Below are 7300 nucleotides of genomic sequence, written 5' to 3'. Positions count from 1 at the left end.
AGGATGACATTCGTCACCCACAGGTTAAAATGGGATAGTTTCTGTATTGGAAATGTATTTTTTTTACCACATGCCATAGTGAATAAGTTTTTTTTTTTTTTATCCCTTTTAGAAATAGCAAGAAGGAAGAAACAATATTGATATTAAAATGAATGGATGCTAGAGCCTCCTATTCATCAGATTTTAACCTGATTGAAGTATCCATCTGCTACACTTTGAATGCTTAAGCCCCAAACTCTCTTTTGCGCAGCCTTTTAATGCTTTATTTCTCCACTGTCAGCTATAGCTTAACCATTAGAGTATTATCTTGAATCTAAATATCTATCTATCTATCTATCTATCTATATATATATATATATATATATATATATATATATTGGTGCTATCCAAATCCAAGATTAGATTTGTTTTGCAGGAATTTATGTTATTTAAATCTAATATTCTCACCCTCTTAAGCTATCTATCTATCAACTTTAGAAAGAATTTAATCTTCGTAAAACTTTTCGTGAACTGATGAGAGACAAAAAAGAAATATAAAAAAAAAAAAAAACAATCCATAGGTTGAATAAAAATCATGTACATGTTATCACTTTGAGCTTGCAATTGCTAGATACAAATTCTTGGAATCATCCATTATGCTTGACAATCCCCTTGCAAATTTGGGGTGGTAGGTTTGGAAAATTAAAGTCTACACCGTGGAGCCATTTAGGCTTTTAATTATATTCCTTTTCCTTGCAATACCCGTTAGCTGAAAAGATAAGGCTCATCTCTCATCTCCATTACAGCTCTGTTTTTGCACTACCATTGCCTTCTCTACCTGCTTGTTCTCCAGTTCTTGTCACCGACATCAAATTTCTTTTCCTAAGACAACAAGCTATGGCTGTTGCGCTTGTTTCTGTTCTTGTGGGTTCCATGTTGGAAAACTTGTCTTCGGTGCTTCTCAAAGAGGCTGGACTTGCCCAGGGCCAGCAAACTGATCTTGAAAGCACACTGAGTATGCTTCAGGCTGTTCTCCATGATGCAGAGAAGAAGCAATTGAAGAGTGAGGCTGTGAGGAATTGGCTGACAAAGCTCAAGGCTGCAGCTTATGATGCAGAGGATGTGGTTGACGAGTTTGCTATAGAAGTTCAAAGGCGTAAGCAGCCAAGAGGTTTGATAAACCCTTTACAACGCTTCTTCTCTCTTGATCAAAATCCACTTATTTTTCGAGTATAATTGGCACACAAGTTGAAGAACGTAACGGACAGATTGGATGCTATTGCCAAGGAGAGACAGTTACATCTAATAGCAGGAGGTGGGTACATCGAAGCTGATAGTTCTGATGGGTGTCAGACCTGGTCACTGGTTGATGAGTCGGAAATTTATGGAAGAGCTCAGGAGAAAGAAGAGCTAATGAAGTCAATGGTAAACAATTCAGGCAATCTCTCTATTAATGCTATATGTGGAATGGGAAATTTGATCTTACAATCTGGATATGCGTCTCTGATGATTCCACTGTAGAAAAGTTGACAAGAGCCATGATAGAGTCTATTCAAAACAGCCCTTGTGACATAGAAGGGTTGGATAACTAGCAGCGATGTCTTCGAGAAAAGCTAAGTGGAAAGATGTTTTTGATTGTGTTAGATGACGTGGGGGATGATTTCAATGATAAGTGGAGTAAATCGAAGGTCTTACTAAAGTGTGGAGCAAAAGGTAGTGCTGTTCTAGCAATTACCTTTATTGAGATGGTTGCTCTCAAAATGGAACCAATTTTATCTATCAGATCTGATTCTTGGCTTTTGTTCGAGCGCTTTGCATTTGGGATGAGAAACGGAGAAGAATATGCTAACTTGGAGGCCACTAGAAGAGCAATAGTTGACAATTGTGGCAGGGTTCCTTTAGCTATAAAGTCAATTGGAAGCCTTATGCGCTCGAAGAAAAAGAAAAATGCGCTTGAAGAAGCCTTCTTGAATGTTGTGTGTTTGAGAAGGATAGGATGCTGGAGATTTCTAGAATGGTCCGTCATGTGGCTTTTTTGAAGAAAGGTGGTGCTCCTGCTCATTAACATCTCAGTGCCCAATCATTGCGCGCATCTATTCTGTGTTTATCCTGATGCCCACAGAATGGGTTGGAGAAAAACACGGCATTTGTTGTTTACTAGACAAAATCATATAACAATCTTAGTAGTGAATAATTCTTGTGAGGTCGAGGCATTGCCCCAATCCATTTATAGTTTGAAACATCTAAGATATCTTGATTTCTCCAGGTCCTCCATCAAAAGGCTACCTGAATCAATCACCTCTCTTCCAAAGTTGCAAACTCTGAACTTGTGTTACTGCAAGCAGCTTCGTATTTTACCCAAATATATGAAGTGTGTGAAAAGTCTCGTGTATCTTCGCAACGAAGGTTGTATTTCACTTCCTTCTATGCCTGCTGGAATGGGACAACTGACTTACCTACGAAGGGTTGATCTCTTTATTGTAGGCAAGAATGAGGGTCATCAGATAGCTGAGCCGGAAAGGCTGAATTATACTGGTGGTGGTTTGATCATCTCGGATCCTGGTAATGTTAAAGATTTAACAGATGCCAAGAGTGCTGATTTGATGAGAAAGACAATTCTCCAATCATTGACTTTATCTTGGCATGGGAATGGAGATTACCTTTCCGGGATCCTATTAACATGAGCAGAAGTATCTAAAAACAGTGTTATCCATGAAAATACAGAGAAGATCCTTGATGAGCTTCAACCCCATTCAAACCTGAAGCAATTGAAGATAATTGGATATGAAGGTTCAAGATTCTCAAGTTGGATGATGAACTTGGAGCTACCCAATCTTGTTAGTGTCTCACTTGAATGGGGTGGCAATTGTGCACAACTTCCACCATTAGGGAAACTGCAGTTCCTTGAGTATCTTTGATTATGTGGAATGGATGGTGCGAAGAGTATTGACAATAATTTGTATGGAGATGGGGAAAATCCATTCCCTTCATTGGAGACTCTGTATCTTTTGGACATGGAGAAGTTGGAGCAAAGGGCAACAGTCGGTAGATGTCGGAGTCTACCTTGCCTTCAACATTTAGCTGTGTATGATTGGCCCATGTTGATCGAAATACCAATTATACCTTCAGCGAAAAAATTAAAAATCAGAGCATGCAATGCTACATTAGTGAGGTCAGTTAGGAATTTGTTCGTATTGAATTGATTCCCAACCTGATGCTTCTTCTTGATGGATTTTTGCAAAACCATACGCTCCTTGAGCACTTAGAAATTAAAAATCTTAGAGACCTTCAGTCCTTGTCAAATCAAATATTATATAAACCTTCTGCTCTAAGTTCCTTAAGAATTCAGCATTGTAGTGAACTTGAAAGCTTGCCTGAAGAAGGTCTCCGGAACCTCAATTCTTTGGAGAACTTGTCTATACTGGGTTGTCATCGATTAAGTTCTCTGCCAATGAATGGATTGGATGGCTTGTCTTCCTTTCGTCACTTACATATTGAAGATTGTATGAAGTTTGCATCTCTATCCGATGGAGTGCAATATCTGACTAAGCTGGAGGCATCTGACTTAGTTAATTGTCCAGAGCTTGCCAAAGAGTATCCAATATCTCACTTCTCTCCAATTTTTGACGATTCGTGGTTGCATGGGATTGTTTTGTCTGTCAGATCAGATTGGATATCTCAGGTCTCTTTATGGCTTATCGATTAATTATCAGTAATTGTCCAGATCTGGAGAGGAGGTGTGAGAAAGAGGAGAGGACTGGCCCAAGATAGCTCGTATCTCTAACATTTTTATCAAAGGTAATATGATCCAAGGATCCTTTATTTGTAGGGTTTATGAAGATTAGAATGATTGAGCCTTTTGGGATTGTGATAGAGAGATGTCAATTCCACGGTAATTTGCTTCCCTGCATGCCTTCTTCTTTTGATATTCTTACATGCATCCCTTACATTCAAATCAACTATAAGTAATCCAGTCCTTGAATTGATTACTATTCATATCCATTATCTCACCTCTCTTGATCTCTGGGAATTTACTATTGCCTGGGATCATATTCTCTTCTAGATCAGATTGGATACCTCGCATCATATCTTTCAAGCTTATATTTGGAATTGCCCTAATTTAATGTCCTTGCTGGATGGGATACAAAGACTCAATATGTTCAAAGTGTTGAAAATTGGCATTTATCCAATTCAGGGAATATAGGTGTAAGAGAGAGGGGAGGAGAGGACTGGTCTGAGATTGCCCACATTGCTTACATTGAAGGTATAGTTTGGTGCAGCGGTTGAATCACTGTTTCGTTATTTTTTGAAGAAAAAAATTGCTTCAAATTAATTTATTTTTATTTTTTTGGATCGTTTTGATTATTGATGTTAAAAATAATTTTTTTAAATATTATTTTAATATATTTTCTAACAAAAAAATATTTTAAAAAGGCAACTTTTACTTTTATCTCAAACACCCTTGAAATTGGAATCAAGGAATCTAGTCCCTGAATTGATGGGAGATTTGAATTGATGGGAGATATGAATGATTGGCCTATATTTTGACAAGTGATGTCAATTCCATGGTAATTTTGTTCACCATATTCTCACTTTCGATGAAACCATTACATACTTTCTTAATTGGTTTTGTTTCTTCTCGTTCCCTGCAAATAACAAGAATGTGCAAGGGTGGCCCTTGAAATAGCTACTTTTGCTATTGCAAATTCCTGCTTATATGGTTTCCAATTTGACGTGAAGCTATCTTCGGTTTCTTTTTGCCCATTCAAATTTACAATTTTTAGATCCTGGAACAAGCCCCTCTAAATAATTTCTTTCCAAGGATATGCCTACTAATCATCTAGCTTCTATTTTGGTGTAGCTTGATCATTTCCTATTTCTGGTGCCTATACATCTCATACATAATCTTCGACTCTGGTGCTTGTCTTTGCCAATATCTCATCAGAGCCATCTAGTTCTTGCTACTCTTGTGAGGTGGAAAGCTATTTCATTCATTGTGATTCATGCTATTGTATTTTTACCAAATTATGATTCATTATACTGCGACATTGAGTCATTGTATCTGCTATCAGGCACGGTAGGTGCGCATTGCTGGTGGCATCTTTCTTTACCGGTTGATAGCGGTGGAGAATGCAACACTACATATTATTCAAAGTTATCCAGCAGTGCATCTTTCGTTTTCATGGGCCTCATATTGGAGCTGATTCGATTGTGTTTCTGATAAATCCAACTCGTCATATTGCCAGAGAAAAGCTGATGTGGTTAAGAAGTAGAGCCATATGAATCTGCACTATGGATTATGAGAACTACTTCTGGTCTAGGGAACTCAATTATGAGACTTCATTAAGCCCTGCATATGATACGGGTAAATTTTCTTGTTATATATGCATAAACATCTATCTGCGTTTGTGTGTTGCTCTTGATTCTAGACCAGTCATGGTTCCTTCCATTGATTACTGCATTTAATCACATGCTTTAGAGCTTGCCAAGTTTATAGCTTTCATAATGTCTGTTCTTGCATAAATCCGAAATGACACTAGAGCCTTTTACACTGTTTTCCCAGAACATATGAAGATGGTGTGCCAAGCCGTTCTTCTCAGCTGCGGTGGCCACATGAAACACTTCCGAGATTATGAGCGAACTATGGTTGTATAAATCCTGAACTTTTCCAAAATTTGTAGGCACCTCAGCATAGAACGATGGATGATTATAGGACAGCTGGATATGATCCCCAGCCAAGCAGTTTGGAGATCAGATTGATCCAAAGCCAGCATGACATTCGCCACCCACTAGTTGAATATAAAGCTGAAAAACAACCCAGAAATGGGATAATTTATGCAATGGATATGTGATTTATTTATCAAACGTCTTCAGAGCGAAGAAGCGAGCGCATGTGGTTTTGGTCCGTAAGTTATTCCATCCGAGGCAGTAAAATCTTTGCTTATGGTGAAGGTTGGAAATGTGATTAAAATGCCCATAATTTTGCTTATGGTTTTGGTTTTCCATTATTTTGTTCTTGGTTTTGGTCAATTTAAATTATGTGATTTATGTATTGTAAACGTGAAGATTGGATATTGTGTTTTTTTCTTTTAGAAATAGCGAAAAGGAAGAAAAAAAATCTTTATATTAAAATGAATGGATGATAAAGCCTTCTGTCCATCATATTTATGTTTTAAACCCCAGAACTCTCTCTTCTGCACAGCCTTTGTTTTTTTTTTTTTTTTTATTCCGATATGGGTTTTAGCTTAACTTTTAAGAGTATAGGGGTGTGTAGTTAAAATAATTTTTTATTTAAAAATATATTAAAATAATAATTTTTTATTTTTTAAAATTTATTTTTGATATTAACATATTAAAACAATCTAAAAATATATAAAAAATATTAATTTAAAAAATATTTTTTTATTAAATTCTAGTTTGACTAGGGGATCAAATATTTTCTTGATTTGCATTACATTTTAATAATTTTAAAGAGAAAAAAAAACTTAATACTCAAGTTATTAACTTGATTTTATACAATAAAATCAAGTAATATAATAATATGACTTAAATTATAAACAATAAAATATAAATTTTAAAATAACAATAATTTACAACTAGATGGAGAAATTTAGAATATAAATCCATATATGTTATCTATACATTCTTACAAACTAACTAAAAAGGGATGGGTTTAGATATTTAATTTAACAATGCATTCTAGACGATACAAGCCTTGAAAAAAATTGTTTTTTGTATAAATCAATAAGGAATGAGAAAAAAATTAAAAAACTAATTAAATTAAAAAAACTAAAAAAATTAATTAAAAAACTGAATTAAAAAATAAAATCGAATAAACTGATTAAAAAATCTAAAATAAAAATCAATATTCAATTTGAATAGTTTTTTTAACCTAAATAAAAATGCTTACCTCTAATAACAAAATACTATATTAGATTTGAAGCTTCACTACCTTCTATTCAGTGTTCCTTCTCTCCAGGAAGGAAACTTGAAAGCAGTTAAAAATTTTGAGTTGGAGAGGAAAACTAATGTTTTTGAGAGATTTAAGACTAGAATCAGATTCAGAATACATTGAATCTTGCTGAATGTTATTATGCTAGAAATCATCAATCCTTTTTTTTATCTTTTCCATTCCGAAGTCATGTCGGGGTGCCCCAAGGTTTCAAAAGTTTAGACAAATACATAAAAAATATAAAAAGTGTTCAATTATAGGTATGAGGATATCGGCATAAAATAAGAACTAGATTTCTTTCCTTTTAAAAAAGGAAATATAGATAAACATGTTTTTACTTCTTTTTTGCTTGAAACAGTAACTAAATGC

The 7300-nt window shown here is 35.2% G+C and overlaps 1 long non-coding RNA gene across 5 annotated transcripts; it reads left to right on the top strand.

Moving 5' to 3' along the window:
• Window positions 1–367: 367 nt before the first annotated feature.
• Window positions 368–5839, top strand: LOC105112993 (uncharacterized). 5 transcript variants are annotated; one of them, XR_839868.1, is made up of 5 exons: window positions 368–3777; window positions 4175–4243; window positions 4841–4953; window positions 5052–5344; window positions 5543–5839. It is a non-coding gene; the product is annotated as an uncharacterized LOC105112993 (long non-coding RNA). The 5 variants fall into 5 exon arrangements; XR_839866.1 differs by having other exon boundaries at window positions 368–3871; XR_839867.1 differs by lacking the exon at window positions 4175–4243 and having other exon boundaries at window positions 368–3871.
• The last annotated feature ends 1461 nt before the right edge of the window (window positions 5840–7300 follow it).

Source organism: Populus euphratica, unplaced genomic scaffold (genome assembly GCF_000495115.2).
Source record: "Populus euphratica unplaced genomic scaffold, PopEup_1.0 scaffold381.1, whole genome shotgun sequence".
Classification (NCBI taxonomy): Eukaryota; Viridiplantae; Streptophyta; class Magnoliopsida; order Malpighiales; family Salicaceae; genus Populus; species Populus euphratica.
The sequence above is the reverse complement of the archived record's forward strand: the minus strand, read 5'-3'. Positions and strand labels throughout refer to the sequence as shown.